Source organism: Gorilla gorilla, chromosome 22 (genome assembly GCF_029281585.2).
Source record: "Gorilla gorilla gorilla isolate KB3781 chromosome 22, NHGRI_mGorGor1-v2.1_pri, whole genome shotgun sequence".
NCBI lineage: Eukaryota > Metazoa > Chordata > Mammalia > Primates > Hominidae > Gorilla > Gorilla gorilla.
Genome location: NC_073246.2, coordinates 4724018 through 4745332, shown reverse-complemented (window position 1 = coordinate 4745332; position 21315 = coordinate 4724018).

Here is a 21315-nt window from a genome sequence, read left to right as displayed (position 1 = left end):
ACATATAGGTTCAAAATAAAGGGATGGAGGAAGATCACCAAGCAAATGGAAAACAAAAAAAAGCAGGGGTTGCAATCGTAGTCTCAGGAAAAACAGACTTTAAGCCAACAAAGATCAAAAGAGACATAGAAGGCCATTACATAATGGTAAAGGGATCAATTCAACAAGAAGAGCTAACTATCCTAAATATATATGCACCCAATACAGGGGCACACAGATTCACAAAGCCAATCCTTAGAGATGTACAAAGAGACTTAGACTCCCACACAATAATGATGGGTGACTTTAACACCCCATTGTCAACATTAGACAGATCAACGAGACAGAAAGTTAACAAGGATATCCAGGATTTGAACTCAGCTCTGCACCAAGTGGACCTAAGACATCTACAGAACTCTGTACCCCAAATCAACAGAATATACATTCTTCTCAGCACCCCATCTCACTTATACTTAAATTGACCACATAGTTGGAAGGAAAGCACTACACACCAAATGTAAAAGAACAGAAATCACAACAAACTGTCTCTCAGACAACAGTGCAATCAAATTAGAACTCAGGATTAAGAAACTCACTCAAAACGGCCCAACTAGATGGAAATTGAACAACCTACTCCTGAATGACTACTGGGTACATAACGAAATGAAGGCAGAAATAAAGATGCTCTTTGAAACCAAAGAGAACAAAGACACAACATACCAGAATCTCTGGGACACATATAGAGCAGTGTGTAGAGGGAAATTTATAGCACTAAATGCCCACAAGAGAGATCAGGAAAGATCGAAAATCGATTCCCTAACATCACAATTAAAAGAACTAGAGAAGCAAGAGCAAACACATTCAAAAGATAGCAGAAGGCAAGAAATAACTAAGATCAGAGCAGAACTGAAGGAAATAGAGATACAAAAAGCCTTCAAAAAATCAATGAATCCAGGAGCTGGTTTTTTGCAAACATCGACAAAATAGATAGACCACTAGCAACACTAATAAAGAAGGAAAGAGAGAAGAATCAAATAAACACAATAAAAAATGATAAAGGGGATATCACCACCGATCTCACAGAAATACAAACTACCATCAGAGAATACTATAAACACCTCTATGCAATAAACTAGAAAATCTAGAAGAAATGGATAAATTCCTCGACACATACACCCTCACAAGACTAAACAAGGAAGAACTTTAATCCTTGAATAGACCAATAACAGGCTCTGAAATTGAGGCAATAATTAATAGCCTACCAACCAAAAAATATCCAGGACCAGATGGATTCACAGCCGAATTTTACCAGAGGTACAAAGAGGAGCTGGTACCATTCCTTCTGAAACTATTCCAATCAATAGAAAAAGAGGGAATCCTCCCTAACTCATTTTATGAGGCCAGCATCATCCTGATAACAAAGCCTGACAGAGACACAACAAAAAAAGAGAATTTTAGACCAATATCCCTGATGAACATCGATGCAAAAATCCTCAATAAAATACTGGCAAACCAAATCCAGCATCACATCAAAAAGCTTATCCACCAAGATCAAGTTGGCTTCATCCCTGGGATGCAAGGTTGGTTCAGCGTATGCAAATCAACACACATAATCCAGCATATATACAGAACCAATGAAAAAACCACATGATTATCTCAATAGATGCAAGAAAGGCCTTTGACAAAATTCAACAACGTTTCATGCTAAAAATTCTCAATAAATTAGTTATTGATGGGATGTATCTCAAAATAATAAGAGCTATCTATGACAAACCCACAGCCAATATCACACTGAATGGACAAAAACTGGAAGCATTCCCTTTGAAAACTGGCACAAGACAGGGATGCCCTCTCTCACCACTCTTATTCAACATAGTGTTGCAAGTTCTGGCCAGGGCAATCAGGCAGGAGAAAGAAATAAAGGGCATTCAATCAGGAAAAGAGGAAGTCAAATTGTCCCTGTTTGCAGATGACATGACTGTATATCTAGAAGACCCCATCATCTCAGCCCAAAATCTCCTTAAACTGATAAGCAACTTCAGCAAAGTCTCAGGATACAAAATCAATGTGCAAAAATCACAAGCATTCTTATACACCTATAAAAGACAAACAGCGAGGCAAATCATGAGTGAACTCCCATTCACAATTGCTTCAAAGAGAATAAAATACCTAGGAATCCAACTTACAAGGGACGTGAAGGACCTCTTCAAAGAGAACTACGAAATACTGCTCAATGAAATAAAAGAGGATACAAACAAATGGAAAAACATTCCATGCTCATGGGTAGGAAGAATCAATATCGTGAAAATGGCCATACTGCCCAAGGTAATTTATAGATTCAATGCCATCACCGTCAAGCTACCAATGACTTTCTTCACAGAATTGGAAAAAACTACTTTAAAGTTCATATGGAACCAAAGAAGAGCCTGCATTGCCAAGTCGATCTTAAGCCAAAAGAACAAAGCTGGAAGCATCACGCTACCTGACTTCAAACTATACTACAAGGCTACAGTAACCAAAACAGCATGGTACTGGTACCAAAACAGAGATATAATCCAATGGAACAGAACAGAGCCCTCAGAATTAATGCCGCATATCTACAACCATCTGATCTTTGACAAACCTGACAAAAACAAGCAATGGGGAAAGGATTCCCTATTTAATAAATGGTGCAGGGAAAACTGGCTAGCCATATGTAGAAAGCTGAAACTGGATCCCTTCGTTACACCTTATACAAAAATTAATTCAAGATGGATTAAAGACTTACATGTTAGACCTAAAACCATAAAAACCTAGAAGAAAGCCTAGGCAATACCATTCAGGACATAGGCGTGGGCAAGGACTTCATGTCTGAAACACCAAAAGCAATGGCAACAAAAGCCAAAATTGACAAATGGGATCTAATTAAACTAAAGAACTTCTGCACAGCAAAAGAAACCACCATCAGAGTGAACAAGCAACCTACAGAATGGGAGAAAATTTTTGCAACCTACTCATCTGACAAAAGGCTAATATCCAGAATCTACAATGAACTCAAACAAATTTACAAGAAAAAACAAACAACCCCATCAACAAGTGGGCGAAGGATATGAACAGACACTTCTCAAAAGAAGACATTTATGCAGCCAAAAAACACATGAAAAAATGCTCATCATCACTGGCCATCAGAGAAATGCAAATCAAAACCACAATGAGATACCATCTCACACCAGTTAGAACGGCGATCATTAAAAAGTCAGGAAACAACAGGTGCTGGAGAGGATGTGGAGAAATAGGAACACTTTTACACTGTTGGTGGGACAGTAAACTAGTTCAACCATTGTGGAAGTCAGTGTGGCCATTCCTCAGGGATCTAGAACTAGAAATACCATTTGACCCAGCCATCCTGTTACTGGGTATATACCCAAAGGATTATAAATCATGCTGCTATAAAGACACATGCACACGTATGTTAATTGTGGCACTATTCACAATAGCAAAGACTTGGAACCAACCCAAATGTCCAACAATGATAGACTGGATGAAGGAAATGTGGCACATATACACCATGGAATACTATGCAGCCGTAAAAAATGATGAGTTCATGTCCTTTATAGGGACATGGATGAAGCTGGAAACCATCATTCTCAGCAAACTATCGTAAGGACAAAAAACCAAACACCACATGTTCTCACTGATAGGTGGGAATTGAACAATAAGAACACATGGACACAGGAAGGGGAACATCACACACCGGGGACTGTCGTGGGGTGGGGGGAGGGGGGAGGGATAGCATTAGGAGATATATCTAATGCTAAATGAGAAGTTAATGGGTGCAGCACACCAACATGCCACATGTATACATATGTAACAAACCTGCACGTTGTGCACATGTACCCTAAAACTTAAAGTATAATAATAATAATAATAATACATTTTAAAAAAGAATTTCTTTGTTAGTTTTCATCACAATGATTGATCTGTCTAAAGCTGTCAGTGGGATGTTCAAATCCCCCACTATTTTTTTTTAAATTATACTTTAAATTTTAGGGTACATGTGCACAACGTGCAGGTTAGTTACATATGTATACACGTGCCATGTTGGTGTGCTGCACCCAGTAACTCGCCCCCACTATTATTGTGTGGCTGTCTAAGTCTTTTTGTAGGTTTAGAAGTATTTGTTTTATGAATCAGAGTGCCCTAATGTTGGATGCCTATATTTTCAGGATTTTTATGTCTTCTTGTTGAACTAAATGCTTCATCATTATGTAAGGACTTTTATTTTTTTTTTACTGTTGTTGGTTTAAAGTCTGTTTCATATGACATAGCAATAGCAATCTCTGGTCTTTTTGTTTTTCATTTGTATGAGAGATCTTTCTCCAACCCTTTCCTTTCATCCCATGGATGGCATTACATATTAGATAGGTCTCTTGAAGATAGTATATGGTTGAGTCTTCCAACTTACCACTCTGTCCCTCTTAAGTGGGGTGTTTGGACCATTTACATTCAAGGTTAATATCGATATGTGAGATTTGTATCTTGTCATTGTTTTGTTAGCTGGTTGTTTTGTAGATTCAACTGGGTAGTTGCTTTACATGGTCTTTGGGCTATGTATTTAAGTGTGTTTTATGTTAGCAGGTTTTATTTTTCATTTCCCTAAAGAACCTCTTGTAAGGCTAGTGTAATAATAACAAATTCTCTTAGCATTTTCTTGCCGGGAAAGGATTTTATTTCTTCTTTGCTTATGAAGCTTAGTTTGGCAGGATATGAAATTATTGGTTGGAATTTATTTTCTTTAAGGATGCTGAAAATAGGCTCCTAAGATTTTAAGGATTGTAAGGTTTCTGCTGATAGGTCTACTGTTAGCCTAATAGAGTTCCCTTCGAAAGTGACCTGACCCTTTCCTCTAACTCCTGTTAAGGCTTTTATTTTCATGTTGACCTTGGAGAATCTGATAACTGTGTCTTGGTGATTGTTGTCCTATATAGTACTTCACAAAGGTACTCTAAATTTCTTGAATTGGCATGTTGGCCACTCTAATGTGATTGAGGATATTTTTGTGTGGATTATATTCCCAACAACTTTTCCAATTTTTTTTTTTTTAGGTGGAGTCTCGCTCTGTCCCCCAGGCTGGAGTTCAATGGCACAACCTTGGCTCACTGCAACCTCCACCTCCCAGGTTCAAGCAATTATGCTGCCTCAGCCTCCCAAGTAGTTGGGACTACAGGCATGCACCACCACACCTGGCTAATTACGTACTTTTAGTGGAGACTGGGTTTCTACATGTTGGTCAGGCTGGTCTCGAACTCCCAACCTCAGGTGATCAGCCTGCCTCAGCCTCCCAAAGTGCTGGGGTTAGAGGCATGAGCCACCATGCCCAGCCTGTTTTAACTCTTTGATTATCTGAATCTTCCAATTCCCCCCAACCACCAGTGAATTATTTCTGCTAATTATTTTTTGTTTTTGAAAAGAGAATGATGGAAACCCACCCTGTTCCAGTGGGAGAGTACAGGGATTCCCTGGAAAGACTCTGGCTTAGAGCCCTCAGACCAGAGTTTAGGTCCAGGGGTCCACTTGGTGACTCAGGAGAAACCCTGGACCCCACCTCAAGGAATCTTGGATCCCCTGGTGGGGGTCTCAGAAGCAGGAGGCTGCTGGGCCACAGCAGGGACAAGGCTTTCTCCGGCACCCCCATGCAAGGTTCCTCCATAGAAAGAAATCATGTTGCCCATTGCACAGCAGGCATGCCATCCCAGGCCCCTGAGACCCCCAGGGGACATCCCCGCTCTGCCAACTGTGTGAATACACTCTACCTCCCAGCCTCTGCCATGTCACAGATGACTTGAGGCTTCAGATGAGTGACTCCCCAGAGTCACATGGGCCTATGCTTGGGTCCCAGCCTCTTCTATGACCCTTGAGGTGGCTCTCAGCATAGGAGGCTGATTTCTAGGCCTCTATGTGCTGTTCTGTGAATGGGACAGGTAACAGACCTCTATGGCAGGCATGAAATGCCAAGCGCCCACCACAAGGCCTGGCAACAAACTCTCAGGAAATTCAGGTCATTCTCTGGGAGTGGCCACAGATGCTTCTCAGAACCCCAACCCCTGGCACTGCTCTAGCCCATGCTGGACCCTTCATCATCCAGGTGTCCCAGGCCCACAAGTATCTGACACCTCAGGTGGCACTTGTGGCCCACTGTGTGACCCTAAGCATACCTCCATGTTCTCTGGGCTGAGTCTCTGAGCCGCCACAGCTCTGCAGAGCCCAGGCTGTGGGCTCCAGCCCCTGACCTCCAGCTTGACTTACTAAATGTAATCTCCAGGGCTAATTTTAATCCTGGGCAGGAATTGGACACATTCCCATGGCTAGGATGAGTCCCTGGAGGCTGGAGGTGACACCATCCCACAGGACCCAGTGCCAAGATAATCCCCCAAATGACCCCTATGCCTGTGGTCTCATGAGAGCAGGGACTGGGGCTGAGCTTGGGCCTGAGTCTCTTGAGCATAGAAGGCTCAACTAAGCCCCTTCTCAATCTGTCTCAATTTTAGTTATAGGGACACTATGGCTAGTGCAGAGGTCACGTGACAGGGGAACCCCGAGAGGCAGGAAGTTGGGGGCCTTTCTGGACTGATGTCCTAGAGCTGAGACAGGAAGTGAATTCCATGCAGAAGAAACAGCAGTTACAAGGATCCCAAGGGGGAGAGAAACAGCAGTGAGGTTGGAGTGGGTGGGGAGGGCAAGAGGCCACAGAGGCTGGGCCACACTGGGCCTTCTGAGCTGCAGGAGGCTCTGGGTTTTAGTCTAAGAGCAAAGACGAGCTATGAGAGGGTTTTGAGGAGAGAAGGGATGGGGCTGATTTATCATTTTAACACGCAGCTCATGGCTACCATGGAAAGCAGGACTATCAGGGCTGGGGTGGAGATGGCACACTGGAGATGAGGTCAGGGCTGTGTCCATCTGAGCAGAGCCTGTGGCGGTACCCTCTCTGTGCTGGTCTGTACCTCACACTGTAAGTCACTGGATCCCACGGCTTATTTGGCCCTCCAGAACATCAGGAGGTCCCCCACCAACTCTGGTGCGAGGTGACAGGTGCAGATGAGTTGATGCGGGGCTTAACTCTCCTGACCCCCCATGACACTGGAACTCTCCTGATCCCATCACCAAAGAACCAAGCTGTCCCCTACTCTGCCCCTGACAGATCAAGCTCTAATCATGGCCTCCCTTGCTCACACACTCTCCATGGTTCCACATTGGCCTTGTAAGAAAATTTCTGCATCCAGCCTGACATTCAAACACCTTGCCCTAATCAGCTCCTGCCTACTTCTCTCTATCTTTGACAAATATTTCTGTCTAGAAGGTCCTTTTTTCCCTTCTTCACCTAGCCAACTCCTATTCACACTTCAGAACTCAGCTCAGGTCAGACGAGGTGGTTCATGCCTGTAATTCCAGCACTCTGAGAGGCCAAGACAGGAGGATTACTTGAACCCAGGAGTTTGAGACCAGCCTGAACAACATGATGTAACCCCATCTCTACAAAAAATACAAAAATTAGCTGTGTGTGGTGGCATGTGCCTGTAGTCCCACCCTGAAGTAGGAGGATCAATTGAGCATGGAAGGTCAAGGCTGCAGTGAGCAGTGATTGTGCCACTGCATTTCAGACTGAGCTACAGAGAAAAAAAAAAAAACTCAGCTCAAGAACAAGCATTCCTCCAAGAAGCCCTCCCTGTTGTTCCTCTGGAATCCCACATTCCCCTCCTTCCCCTGTAGTTCTGACCCCATGGGGCTGGCAGTAGATATATCCAACTTTGTCTCCCCTAGACTAGACAGCCCTCTAGATCAGGCCTAGGGGTGGACAGTAAAATTTAGAGAGTGCAACAGGTGAAGAGAGACGTGACTGACTCCCTCCTCTTTAGCTTCCCTTGACAGCTTCCTCTCAGACTGCCCCAGCTGATATCCTGCCCAGAAACACACATGCTTGCAAATCCAGCCACTAACCATTGACCTGTCTTGGACTCAAGTGTGAAGAGCCAGCCAAGGAATGCAGACCTGGAAGCCTAGGGTGTATGTGTGTGTATTTGTAGTCAAGTGACAATCCCACCCAAGCTCCAGACAGACCCTGGCGGCCCATTCTGCAGATGTTGGTGAGGCTGGTATTTCTGTGGAGATGTCAGCAAAGGTTGAATGTGCCAGGCATGAGGCAAAGGCCAAGGTTTAGGGGCACTTCTACACACGCACCTGCCCCCTTGCCTTGTCCAGCCAGAAAGCAGAGAGCAGTGGCATCTGCCCAGCACAGAGGCAGATGGGTGGATCCACTCACCCGAGGATAGAGCAGGGAAGATGGGACAGGAGAAATCCAAGAGGGCTTCTCAGGGGAGGAGGCGTGTAGTTTGGCTTAGATACAGAGGCTAGACAGGGGCCTGAGCAGATGAGTAGGGGACTGGGCATTTGAAGCCAAGAGTCTTGCACCTCCCTACCCCTTTCTTTGCACCCTCATACTAGAGCATTTATTAGCAACTTGTGCTAACCACTGAGCTAAGCTGACCTCCAAGTAATTAGAAAGCTTAAGTAAACCAACATCTGTAGATGAGAAAGGTGAATGAGGACCTACTGTTACACAGGCAAGGTAATTTGAGGCTGCAATGAGCTATGAGCAACTGTGTTCCAGCCTGGGAGACAGAATGTAAAAAAATAGTAATAACGGAAAGTATACATCAATCTCAACTTTTTTTAAAAAGGCAGATGGTTTTACAGTTGTTTTATCAAAACTCAAAGAACAGGAAAGCCCAAATTATTTCAACAAAGTCGGACCTTTTAAACAGATGATAGCTGCCCAAGTCATTTTTATGAAACTTCTTTATATCAAAACCTAAGTCTAAAAAGAGAAAAGTGTTGACCTTGATACGGGCTGTGTTAGGCAGAGATTTCAATGAAGTCCTTTCTGAAGAGGTGACATTTGATCTGAGACCTGAAGCACCAGAAAGAGGCAGCCAAGCCAGGAAGAGGCAGGAATGGGAAGGTCTAGGGAAAGACTGGTCCTGGCAGGCGGAACTGCAGTGGCAAAGGCCCAGCGGTGATCAGGAGCTTGGCATTTGGAAAAATAAAGAGTGTGTGTGACTGGACAGCGTGAGCAAGTGGGCAGAGGAGGGGATTGTGATAGGGTGTGCACTGGTCAGGCCACCTAGGTCCTGGAGCCCACAGTGAGAAGCATGGGCTTGACTCTGAGGGCAAAGGAGAGCCACGGAGAGTTTGGGTAAAGGGGAAAGTTGGCATTTAATTTTATAGCTTTTTGAAGTTTGTTTTGTTTTCTTAGAAACAATGTCTCAGTCTGTTACCCAAAATGGGGTGCAGCTCAAAATATTTTCCAATTTATCTCGTGATTTTTTTTTGATCCAATGATTTAGAGGTGGGTTGTTAAATTTTCACATATTTTCAGATGTCCAATATTTCTTACTGTTGTTAGTTTCTAATTCTGTTTCAGTCAGATAACTTACTTGTTTTCCCTGTCTCTCCTGTCTTCTGATCCTGTTTTTCCATTGACTACCATTTTTAAAATAAACTTATTTCAGTGTGTCATTTACAATCCTATTTTAATTTTTTGCTCTATCTCTGAAGTGGTTGTTCCAGGGATTATAATGTGCTTTTCCATTTTTCCAACGAATGAAGAACGAAGTGATCGACTTCTTGCCTCTGCCGGGGCTCTGAAGCGCTGCCCCAAGGCGGTGGATGGAGGGTGTCAGGCGTGACATCAAGAGCTCTGCAGCCAGGGCCTGGGGCAACCTCCCGCTCCACCTCCCCGGAGCCTCGCAGCCAGCATCCCCAGCGGCCCGTGTGCCCCGGCCAGGCGGGACCTCAGCGCTGTGGCGGCCGCAGACCTCACCTGGGCAGGCCCCGGGCTGCATGCGGACCGCCGGGCGCCCAGGACCCTAGAGGCAACCAGCGGTCTGGATCCGCACAGCGGCCCTGGGGAATGGATGGTGTACAGGGGACAAAGCTACACATGTCTTTCATTTTGGAGTGGGGAAAAAAGAAAAAACGGAAATGAAAGATAGAAAATGTGTGGGCTCTCCGTCCTTTCCTTTGCTCCTGAGCGCTCTCTGGGGTGGGGGGCTCAGCAAGCTTCAACAGGTGGCCGAGATTCCCCCACCTCGCCCCCAGATCCCCGGGAGAGGTCAGCACGGCCCCTCCCGTGGGTGTCACAGAGACCGATGCGGGTCCCGCTCCCCGGGAAGGAGTGGGTCTGGGTCCAGTCCGCACGACACCCTCGCGGACGCTGACGCAGAATGGAGTTGAGGTGGGGGCAGCGCTGGACCCCAGGGTCCCTGCCTGCCTCCTGGGGAGGCCGGCGACCCAGGCAGCCCTGGTGAGGCCGCAGAGTCTGGGCCCTAGCGACGCCCCCGGGATCCCACAGGACGAATGTAGACGGTGAGGCCAAGGACGTCCTGCTGCCCTCGGGACTGTCCCTCCAGCCCCCAGCTTTCCGTGGCTATTGGGCCCCCTCTGCAGAGAGGCAGGGGAGCCCACCCTGGATCCTGAGGCGCCGAGCTTGAGGGACCCCAGAGCTGCAACCAGGCCGCTTTCTTTGCGGATGTGAAGCTCAGGTCCCGAGGAGGGCAGGGGCAGGTCCCGGGCGCTCCTCAGGCAAAGGGAGCCGATTTAGGGGCTGGGGTCACAGGAGGGGCTTCTGCGACCTCTAGGGCCCTAGTGCCCGGGAGGATGAGAGACTGGGGGCCTTTCGTCCACCCCTGGGGCTGGGCAGACGCTCAGCCTGTGCAACCCGAAGCTGCTTCTGCCCAGTCCCAGCCGCGGCCCCTTTAAGAGGGGGTGGTGCTTCAGCCTGGCGCCAGGGACGCTGCCAGCACGCAGGCCCCGACGGAAGCCGAGACTGCGCTTCGTGCGAGGCCCGGGCAGCATCGGCGGCGTGGTCAGAGCGAGTCTCGGAGAAGATGTGGTGGCTTCCGTTTGTTGGTGGAGGAGGTGGCAGGCCTCGGCGGTAAGTGGAGGGGGATGAACCCCACCTGGAACCCTCTGGGTCTCCCTACTCCTCGGCCGCTCCCTGCTTTCGGGCCCTGACTTCTAAGTGGGCACCTGGGCCCGAGTCATCAGCTTTGGGGCGGTTGTGGGATCCTGGCCTCGGCAGCGTCCACACCCCCGCGGGGAAGGCTATGCCCCTGTCCGACCCGCGTCCAGCCTATAGGAGGGCCCTGGCCCAGAGCCGGCGGTGAAGCGCTGGGCTGGGTCCTTCCGAGCCCCACGGGCCTCTGAGCTGGGGTGTAGGGTTATTTTTTATGCCTCAGGACCTTTAGAAAGAGACCTCGCTAGAGCAGGGGACATCTGTAGTTTCAATTCTTTGAGGAGTTTCCAGCTATTTAACTGTTTTCCATGGTGTGTACCCTAATTTTCATTTCCACCTACAGTGTATGAGTTCCCCTTTCTCCAAAACCAAACCCCCATTCCAATTTGTTTTTGTTTTTGTTATTTTGAGACGGAGTCTTGCTTTGTCGCCCGGGCTGGAGTGCAGTGACAAGATCTCAGCTCACTGCAACCTCCACCTCCCGGTTTCAAGGAGTTCTTCTGTCTCAGCCTCCTGTGTAGCTGGGACTACAGGCGCCCGCCACCACGCCCGGCTAATTTTTGTATTTTTATTTTTAGTAGAGACGGGGTTGCACGATATTTGTCAGGCTGGTATGAAACTCGTGAGCTCAGGTGATCCGCCCGCCTTGGCCTCCCAAAGTGCTGGGATTACAGGCGTGAGCCACGGCTCCCAGCCCCTCCTATTTTTAAAAAAATTGTCTAGGAATATACAATAAGTGTGAGATTATCTGCGTGTGGTTTTGAATTACAGTATTCTAATGAATAGTTAATTTTGAGGACCTTATCTCTTATCTGTTGTTCGATTTTATATCTGTGCAGAATTGTCTGTTCAGGTTATTTGCAAAATATTAGATTGGATTCTTTTTCTACTTTGTAGTGTTTTTTGTGTACACGTTAGTTGACAACTCCTCGTGAATTACATGATTGCCTGAAATTTTTGCGTAATCTATGGGATGCTTTTTTATTTGGAAAGTAGTTTTCTTTGCTATGCAGAAACTTTTCACGTTGATGTAGTCCCATATGCTTTTTTTTTTTTTTTTGCGTTTTATGCGTGTCATAATGGTCACCCATATTAGAAAATATGCATCAGTAACAAAGCATTTAATTTTCAATGAGGTTTTTCTTCCAGGGTGTTTGTTTCTTTTCCTCTTTGCAAAGGTTAGCAGAGATTCAAGTGACCTAAAATATATGCTCAACCTGTGTTTTACTTAAAAACATTTTGTGGTTTATGGTATTTTGTTTTGGCCTTCAGTTGATTGGGGTGCGGTTGATTTTCATACATCGTGTAAAATAAGGGTCCTGTTTCTGGCTTTTGCATCCGGATATCATTTTTCTCAAAGGTATTCATTGATCAGACTCTGCCTTCCACGTTGTGGTGTTCTTTATCAAAGTCAGTTGACTGTGTCCATATTTGTGTTGTTTTTGTCCTCCCTGTTTTTGTCCATAGTTCTAGATATTTCTGTTTATGCAAGTACCATATATCTACTGCATAGCTACAACTTGGCAATTTAATTTGATATCAAGGATTGTGGGTTCTCACTTTGATTGTATTTCTCAGGATTCCTTTAGATATTCATTGCTTTTGTGGTTCCCTGTGATTTTTAGCACTATGTATTTATTTCTGTTAATTTTTTTACAACATAAAGGGCCATAATTAGGGGTACATTTTTATACATATAAATTGGGTAATGATCAAATCAGGGTACTTAGGATCTCTATTCCCTCATACAGGTATTATTTTTGTGTAAAGAGAACATTCAAAATTTTCCTTGCTCTTTAGAAAAATGTAATACGGTTAAGTCCAGTCACCAGGCTGAGGAGAACACTCAGATTTATTCCTTTAATGTTAAGATAACTTTGTTTCCATAACCAATCCTTCTCCATTCCCCTTCTGTCTCCCAGACTCTGGTAACCAATATTGTGCTTTCTACTTCTTTAAGATAAACATCTTAAGATTTCACATGAGTGGTATCATGCAGTGTTTGTCTTTCTAGGCCTAGCTCATCACATTTAACATAATGTTTTCCAGGTTCATCTGGGTTGCTCTAAATGACACTATTTGATTATTCTGATAGCCAAAGAATATTCCCCAGTGTATGTATGTGAGAGTTTCTTGATCTCTTTATCTGTGGGTGAACAGCTAGGTTGAATGTATAGCCAGTAGTGGGACTGCTAGATGGTATGGTATTTCTTTTTTTTCCTATTGTTTGCAGGACCCCCAACTGTTTTTTATAGTGTTAATACCAATTTACATTTCCACAAACAGTCCCCCTTTCTGGAAATTCATACCAGGAATTTTCTTTTTAAATATTTTAATCTTTTTGTGATGTTCATTCTAGTTGGAGTGAGATAAGATCTGAGTGTGGTTTTGATCTACATTTTTCTCATGAGTAGTAATGTTAACCACGTTTTTATAAATGTTGAATCTGTTTTCTGTCTTCTTTGCACAAATATCTACTCAGGTTATTTGCCCAATTTTGGTCTGGTTATTTCTCTGTTGTTTTGGATTTTTGCCAGCTGTTCGTGTTACTGGCTTGTGCCTTTTCAAAAGTAACCTGTTATCAACTGTATGTTTGCCCAAACTTTTCTTATAAGTTTTAGTATGCCTTTTCATTTTGTTCATTGTTTTTTTCCTTTTCTGGGCACAAATTCTTCAGTTTGATGCGGCCCCACATGTGTATAATTTCTTGGTTAGTGTGCTATTGGTTACTAATCAAGAAAAAAAAAATCACTGCCAAAGCAGTCCATTGTCAGTGATTTTTCCCTTGTATTTTTGTTACTTTTTGCAAACCATGAGCATACATCCAAGTTTCCCTAAATATATACACACTCGAGGTTGTGTTTATAAGAGCTTTATGGTTGCAAGTCTTGTGAATTATTTCTGTATTATTTAGTACCACACTTTTTGTATTATTTAGTACACTAAATATATTTTGTATTATTTAGTATAAATACAAAATAATACAAAATAAAAATATTTTTTATTATTTAATACACACTATTTGTATTATTTAGTACCACACTTTTTGCAAACCGTGAGCATACATCCAAGTTTCCCTAAATATACACACACTCGAGGTTGTGTTTATAAGAGATGTATGGTTGCAAGTTTTGTGAATAATCTTTAATCCTTTTGAGTTAAAGTGTTTTTTTTTTTGGTACCACAAGAGTCCTGTATTATTTAGTACAACAAGAGTCCTGTATTATTTTTTTGCATATGGATATCTAGTTTTGGAAACCTTCCCCATTGTGTTGTGTTGGTGGTGTTTCGAAAAATGTGTTCACTCTGTGTAAATTTGTGTTTATTATTGAGCGCCCTCATTTTGCTCACTGGTCTGTGTTTCTCTGTGTATGCCAGTAACATATGGGTTGGTTAACTAGGGATTTTCGTTTAATTAGAGCTCAGGGAGTGTGATGCAGCCCATATGGTTTGTATTTCTCAGGATTGCTTTAGAAATTCAGGGTGTTTCATATTCCCACATAAATTTTGGCATTGTTTCTTTGTATTTCTTAAAACACTATTTGCTGTATACTAAGTGTATATAAGTAGAGGGTACAAGGAAGATTTCGATACATATATATGTTGAGTAATGAAAAAATCAGGTTATTTAGCATCTCTTCACCTCATAGTTACTACTTTTTGAGTGGTGATAACATTCAGAATCTTTCCTTCTAGCTACTTTGAAATATATGATACATTTTTATTAAGGCTAGTCACTCTGCTGTAGAATAGAAGACCAGAATTGATTACTGTCATCTAAGAGTAACTTTGTACCCATTACTGATTCCTTCCCAGACCCTCTCCACCTCCCCAGCAGCCTCTGGCAATCCCTATTGAACTTTCTACTTCTAGGAGATAAAGCTTTTTTCAGTCTACATGTCTGAGATCACGTGGCATGGGACTTTCTCTACCAGGCTCATTTGTTGGACCTGATGTTCTCCAGGTTTCTTCATGTGGCTGCAGATGGCAGGATTTCCCAAAGCTTTATGGCTGAAACATATTCCGTGGTGTATCTGTATGGCAGTTTCTTCATCCCTGCAGCTGTGTACGGACAGGTAGGTTGGTTTTGTACCTTGGCCACAGTTCGGAGTGCTTTAGTACCCATGGGAAGGCGGGTAACTCTCTTCAACCTAGGGATTTCAAGTGCTTTAATTGTGGAACCAGTGATGGGGCTTCTAGCTGACATGGTAGTTGTACTGTGAATTTTTTCAGGAGCCTCTAGCTGTTTTTCGTAGTGAGTATACTAATTTACATCCCCACCAATAGCATTTAAGAGGTTTCTCTTCTGTAAGTCTACACTGGCTGTCACCTTTAAAAATTTGTGTTTTGTTTGTTTTTGGTAGTATTCATTCTGAGTGGAATGAGATGGACTCTTAGTGTGGTTTTTGTGGACATTTTTGTGAGGATTGGTGATGTCGAGAAAGTTATTTGAGAAATCCCCACATCGTTTTCCATGGTGTCTGAACTAGTTTGCATTTCTACCAACAGCAGACCAGCATCCTCTCCTCCTCTGCCTCGCTGGCATTCATTCTTGTGGACTGTGTCATAATTGTCATTCTGACCAGTGTGAAATACTATCTCATGGGCCTTTTGCTTCGCATTTCTCTGATGATTACTGAGGTAGAAAAATGTCCTGTCCGTTGGTTGCTATAAACCTTCCTTTGAGATGTGTGTTTTCATGCCCTTTGCCCTTTCTTCACAGAGTTTTCGTTTTGCTGATTTATTTGCTTAACATTTTTGAGGTAGATCCTGGATATCAGACTTCATGAGATGCATATGTGGGGACATTTTCTCCCATTGTGTAGGCTTTCTGTTTACTCTGTTGGTAATTTCTTCTGCTGTTCAGCAGCTCTTTTGTATATTAGGTCCCACTTGTCAATAATTGTTTTAGTTGCACTTGCTTTTGGGGACTTAGGCATATCCATGCTGTGCCAAATCCTCTGTCAGGAAGTGTATTTCCTAGGTTCCCTTGCAGGCTTTTAATAGTTTGAGGTCTTGCATTTACAGCTTTCATTCATCTTGAGTTAATTTCTGTACATGGTGAGACACAGGGGCCCACTGTTTTTCTTCTGCAACTGGCTAGCCATTTTATCCCAGCACCATCTATTGAGAGGAGGGAGTTCTTTCTCCAAAGCTTGTTTGTGTGGTTTTTGTTGAAGATCAAGAAACAGTGTCAACCTGGTGTTTGATGTCCAATGTTCACCAGGCTCCAGGTGGACACCTCTAGAAATAGATCTTTACAGATGAGAATCTGGAACTGGTTTGCTGACCTGTTTTAGTCAGAATGAATTGATGACCTTCTTGTCGGGAGGAGACAGAAACCTGATCATCTGTAGTGTACGGTGGTATTGTGATTACTTAAATCATCAAATGTGGTTATTGGGAATGATGTGTTTTTTCAAGTGGTATATGAGAGGTAAAATTGCTATTGTAGTTGACTGTTGCAGTTATAATTTTGTCAACATGGTCTGTAAGAGTGCAATGGAGTCGGCCCGGCGTGGTGGCTCACGCCTGTAATCCTAGTACTTTGGGAGGCCAAGGCGGGCCGATCATGAGGTCAGGAGATGGAGACCATCCTGGCTAACACAGTGAGACCCCGTCTCTACTAAAAATACAAAAAATTAGCCACGCGTGGTGGCACACGCCTGTAGTCCCAGCTACTCGGGAGGCTGAAGCAGGAGAATGGCGTGAACCTAGAAGGCAGAGCTTGCAGTGAGCCGAGATTGTGCCACTGCACTCCAGCCTGGGTGACAGAGCAAGACTCCATCTCAAAAAAAAAAAAAAAAAAAGAGTGCAATGGAAAGCTGGTACAAGATGGACATTGTTTAAAGACCAAAACAACCACACTACTTTGCTAATCCCTATCAGCTAAAGCCTAGAGAATATATGAGGCATCGGTTTACATGGTGTTTGACTAAGGCATGCAGAATATAATCTTGACATAGGCTAAGTTTATCAACATGGATACATAGAGATTCTGAAGTTAAAGTCTTAGCCCAGGAAGTTAGAAGGGGTGCTCAAGTTTGTCTGACAGAAACTGTGAATCCACACTGGCCTGCTTATTTTGAGGTTGTGTTGCCAGAGCTTTCCTAGCATAATAAAGAGAGGTGCATACAAAGGAATAGGAATAGTAGGAGGTGGGGGTAAAAATATCAGGTGTGATCCACATGCCAAGCCGACCCCCACTGTGTCCCACAGGAAGCCCCAGAAGATATTTCTCTAAGAAATTAAGGATTCGTTTGTTGGGGAGGGCTGCTGGCATGCTTGAAAAGTACTGTGATGGCTGAATTTTGTGGGCTTGGGGAGATTGCGGGTTCTCTGATTTCAAGGGGAATGATGTGATCCTAGAGTTGCAAAGAACAAGTGACAGTGGAGGCGCTTATGCTTTGTGACTGCACTAGAGACAAGGAAGACACAACTAGAATAATGGGGAGCAGGAATGGAGTGGCCAACAGAATATCCGACTGTTAAGGATCTTTGATGAAGGCTGATTCTCAGGGAGTGAACTAGATCAGTGACCAACCATTTGTCTTTATATAACTGGGTAATGTGGATGGATTCTAATAAAGGGACTACTTACAGCACAGCAGGAAAGACACAAAGGAACCAGACAGAAGAGTGTAAGTAGTAAGGGGCCAAGCAGTCACCTGACTAGAGACAGTGCCAGCTTGCCAAGAAGGCCCCAGACAGAAGCTGTGATCTTCAGCAAAGGGACACAGTCTGCCTGTGCTGACCCTGCAGGGGCAGAGGTGGGGGATAAACACACTCTTCTCTCACCTATCTTCTGCCACCCCCTCCATTAGCTGAACCCCAGTAAAAGCATGAGGGTAAGGGAGATCTCTGCAGTATCCAATTCAGGTGAGTCTCCTAAGGAAAAAAGCAGAACGTAGAAAAATTAAGAGTGGGTCTAGGGAATAAAATAGAGATATGCACCGGAGTATGATGATGTGTCTGGGAAAGAATATACAAATACTTTTAAAATTACTAGACAATAAACCTGAGATGACACTAATACAGGTAAATCTCATTTAATGGTAACATATTCCAAGAAATGCATCATTACGTGATTTTGTGGCTGTGCGGACACAATAGAGTGTAGTTTATACAAACCTAGACAGTGTAGCCTACTACATACCTAGGCTATATCGTACAGCCTATTGCTCCTGGGCTACACACCTGTGCAGCATGTCACTGTGCTGAATACAGTAGGCCAGTAGTCCCCAACACCCAAACCATGGACCAGCACCGGTTCGTGTCCTGTTAGGAACTGGGCACAAAGCAGGAGATGAGTGGCTGGCCAGCCGAGCATTACTGCCTGAGCTCCGCCTCCTATCAGACCAGCAGCAACATTAGACCTTCACAGGAGCGCAAACCCTATTGTGAACTGCACATACAAGGGATCTAGGTTGTGTTCTCCTTATAAGAATCTAACTAGGCTGGCTGCTGTGGCTCACGCCTGTAATCCCAACACTCTGGGAGGCCGAGGCAGGTGGATCACAAGGTCAAGACAATCCTGGCCAACATGGAAACCCCATCTCTACTAAGAATACAAAAATTAGCTGGGTGTGGTGGCGCATGCCTGTAGTCCCAGCTACTCAGGGGGCTGAGGCAGGAGAATCACTTGAACCCGGGAAGCAGAGGTTGCAGTGAGCCGAGATTGTGCCACTGCACTCCAGCCTGGCGACAGTGGGAGATTCAGTCTAAAAAAAAAAAAAAGAAAAAATAGAATCTAATACCTGATGATCTGATGATGTGAGGTGGAACAGTTTCAGCCCAAAGCCATCCCCACTCCGTGGAAAAATTATCTTTCACAAAACCAGTCCCTGGTGTCAAAACTTTGGGGACCACTGCTGTAGGCAGTTATATCACAATAGTAATATCTAAACATGGAAAAGATACAGTAAAAACATAGTACATTGGGAGACCGAGGCGCGCGGATCACCTGAGGTCAGAAGTTCGAGACCAGCCTGACCAACATGGAGAAACTCCATCTGTACTAAAAATACAAAATTAGCTGGGCGTGCTGGCGTGGGCCTGTAATCCCAGCTACTCATTAGGCTGAGGCAGGAGAGTCACTTGAACCCCAGAGGCAGAGGTTGCAGTGAGCCAAGATCGTACCATTGCACTCCAGCCTGGGCAACAAAAGAAAACTCCTTCTCAAAAAAAAGAAAGAAAGAAAAAAATATATATATATTACAAAAGTTAGAGAGAGTGGTACACCAGTATAGGACACTTAGCATGAACAGAGGTTGCAGGACTGGCAGTTGCCGTGATGAGTCAGTGAGTACTTGGTGAGTGAATGCGAAGGCCTAGGATATTACTGTACATAACTATAGACTTTATATGCACTGTACACTTAGGCTACACTAAATGTATTTAAAATTTTTCTTTCTTTAACAAGTTCATCTTAGCTTATTGTAACTTTATAAACTTTTAATTTTTTTAACTTTTTGATTCTTATAATAACACATCTTAAAACAAAAACACATTGAACAGCTGTACAGAAATACTTTATATCCTTATTTGATAAGCTTTATTTATTTTTATTTTTTATGTTTTAAACTTTTTTGTTAAAAACATACAAACACACACACTAGCTTAGCCCTGTAAGGGTCAGGATAATCAATATCACTGTCTTCCATCTCCAAATCTTGTCCCAGTGAAAGGTCTTCAGGGTTTTCAAGGGCAATAACATACATGCAGCTGTCATCTTCTATGATAACAAGGCTTTCTTCTGGAAGAACTCCTGAAAGACCTTCCCGACGCTGTTTTATAGTTAATTATTTTTAATGAGTAGAAGTACTACACTCTAAAATATGAATAAAATGTATAATATTGTAAATACTGTTGATCCTTGAACAGTGCAAGGGTTAGGGGACCAGCTCCTGTGCAGTTGAAAATCCATATATAACTCTGGGCTATCCCCAAACTTAACTACTAATAGCCTATTAACTGCAAGCTTTGCTGATCAAATAAACAATTAATGCATACTTTGTTAATTGTATACTGTATTCTTATAATAAAGAGAGAAGAAAATTCTATTAAGAAAATCATAAGGAGGAGAAAATATGTTTACTGTTCATTAAGTGAAAGCGGATCATCATAAAGGTCTTCGTCTGCATATTCATGTTGAGCAGCCTGAGGAAGAGAAGAGGAGAAGTTGATCCTGTTGTCTCAGGGGTGGGAGAAGCAGAAGGAAATTTGCATATAAGTGAACTTGTGCATTTCAAATCCATGCTGTTCAAGGAGCAACTGTACATAAACTAGTCACATGGTCATTTATTATTATTACCAAGTATGACATATGGTACATAATTAGATGTGCTAACCTTTAATGCCACTGACAAATGTAGTGGGTTTGCTTATACCAGTCTCACTGCAAACACATGAGTAATGCGTTGTGCTATGATGTCATCATGGCCACAGTGTTACTAGATGGTAAGAATTTTTCAGCTCTGTTATCTTAAGTGACCACCATTGTATGCAGTATAGCATTTACCAAAAAACCATTATGCCACACAGGACCATATTTGGGGCTTTTAGTGTCCCCTGTCCCCAAGATCCTTCTATTAAAAATGTGAGCTCATGCATGGTTTAAAATTTGTGATGGTGTGCAGTGGACACATGGGGGATTGACATATTTTTTTTCTTTACTTTTGAATAGTTGGATTTTTTTTTTTTTTTTCAAGACAGAGTCTCACTCTGTCGCCCAGGCTGGAGTGCAGTGGCGTGATCTCAGCTCACTGCAAGCTCACAAGCTCTACCTTCTGGGTTCATGCCATTCTCCTGCCTCAGCCTCCTGAGTAGCTGGGACTACAGGTGCCCACCACCAGGCCCAGCTAATTTTTTATATTTTTAGTCGAGACTGGATTTCACCGTATTAGCCACGATGTTCTTGATCTCCTGACCTCGTGATCCGGCCACCTTGGCCTTCCAAAGTGCTGGGATTACAGATGTGAGCCACCACGCCCAGCCGAAGATGACTTCTTAAAATAGACACAAAGTATGAAAATACTTGTAGCCCAAGTAAATTCTTATTAGAGGGAATCCACTGAAGAGGAGTAATCATATGCATACAATGACATGTTATATAATAGATGTTAGTCAGCTGATACTTGTTCAATGGGCTCATGGACAAATGCACATAATATTAAGGTTAGAAGGTATTCACGACTTTACATAATCAAATTGTATCTGGACCAATGTAGAACAACTAAGGCTAATATGACAGCCTTCCCTCAGGGGCTACCCAGTCAACTTGCAGA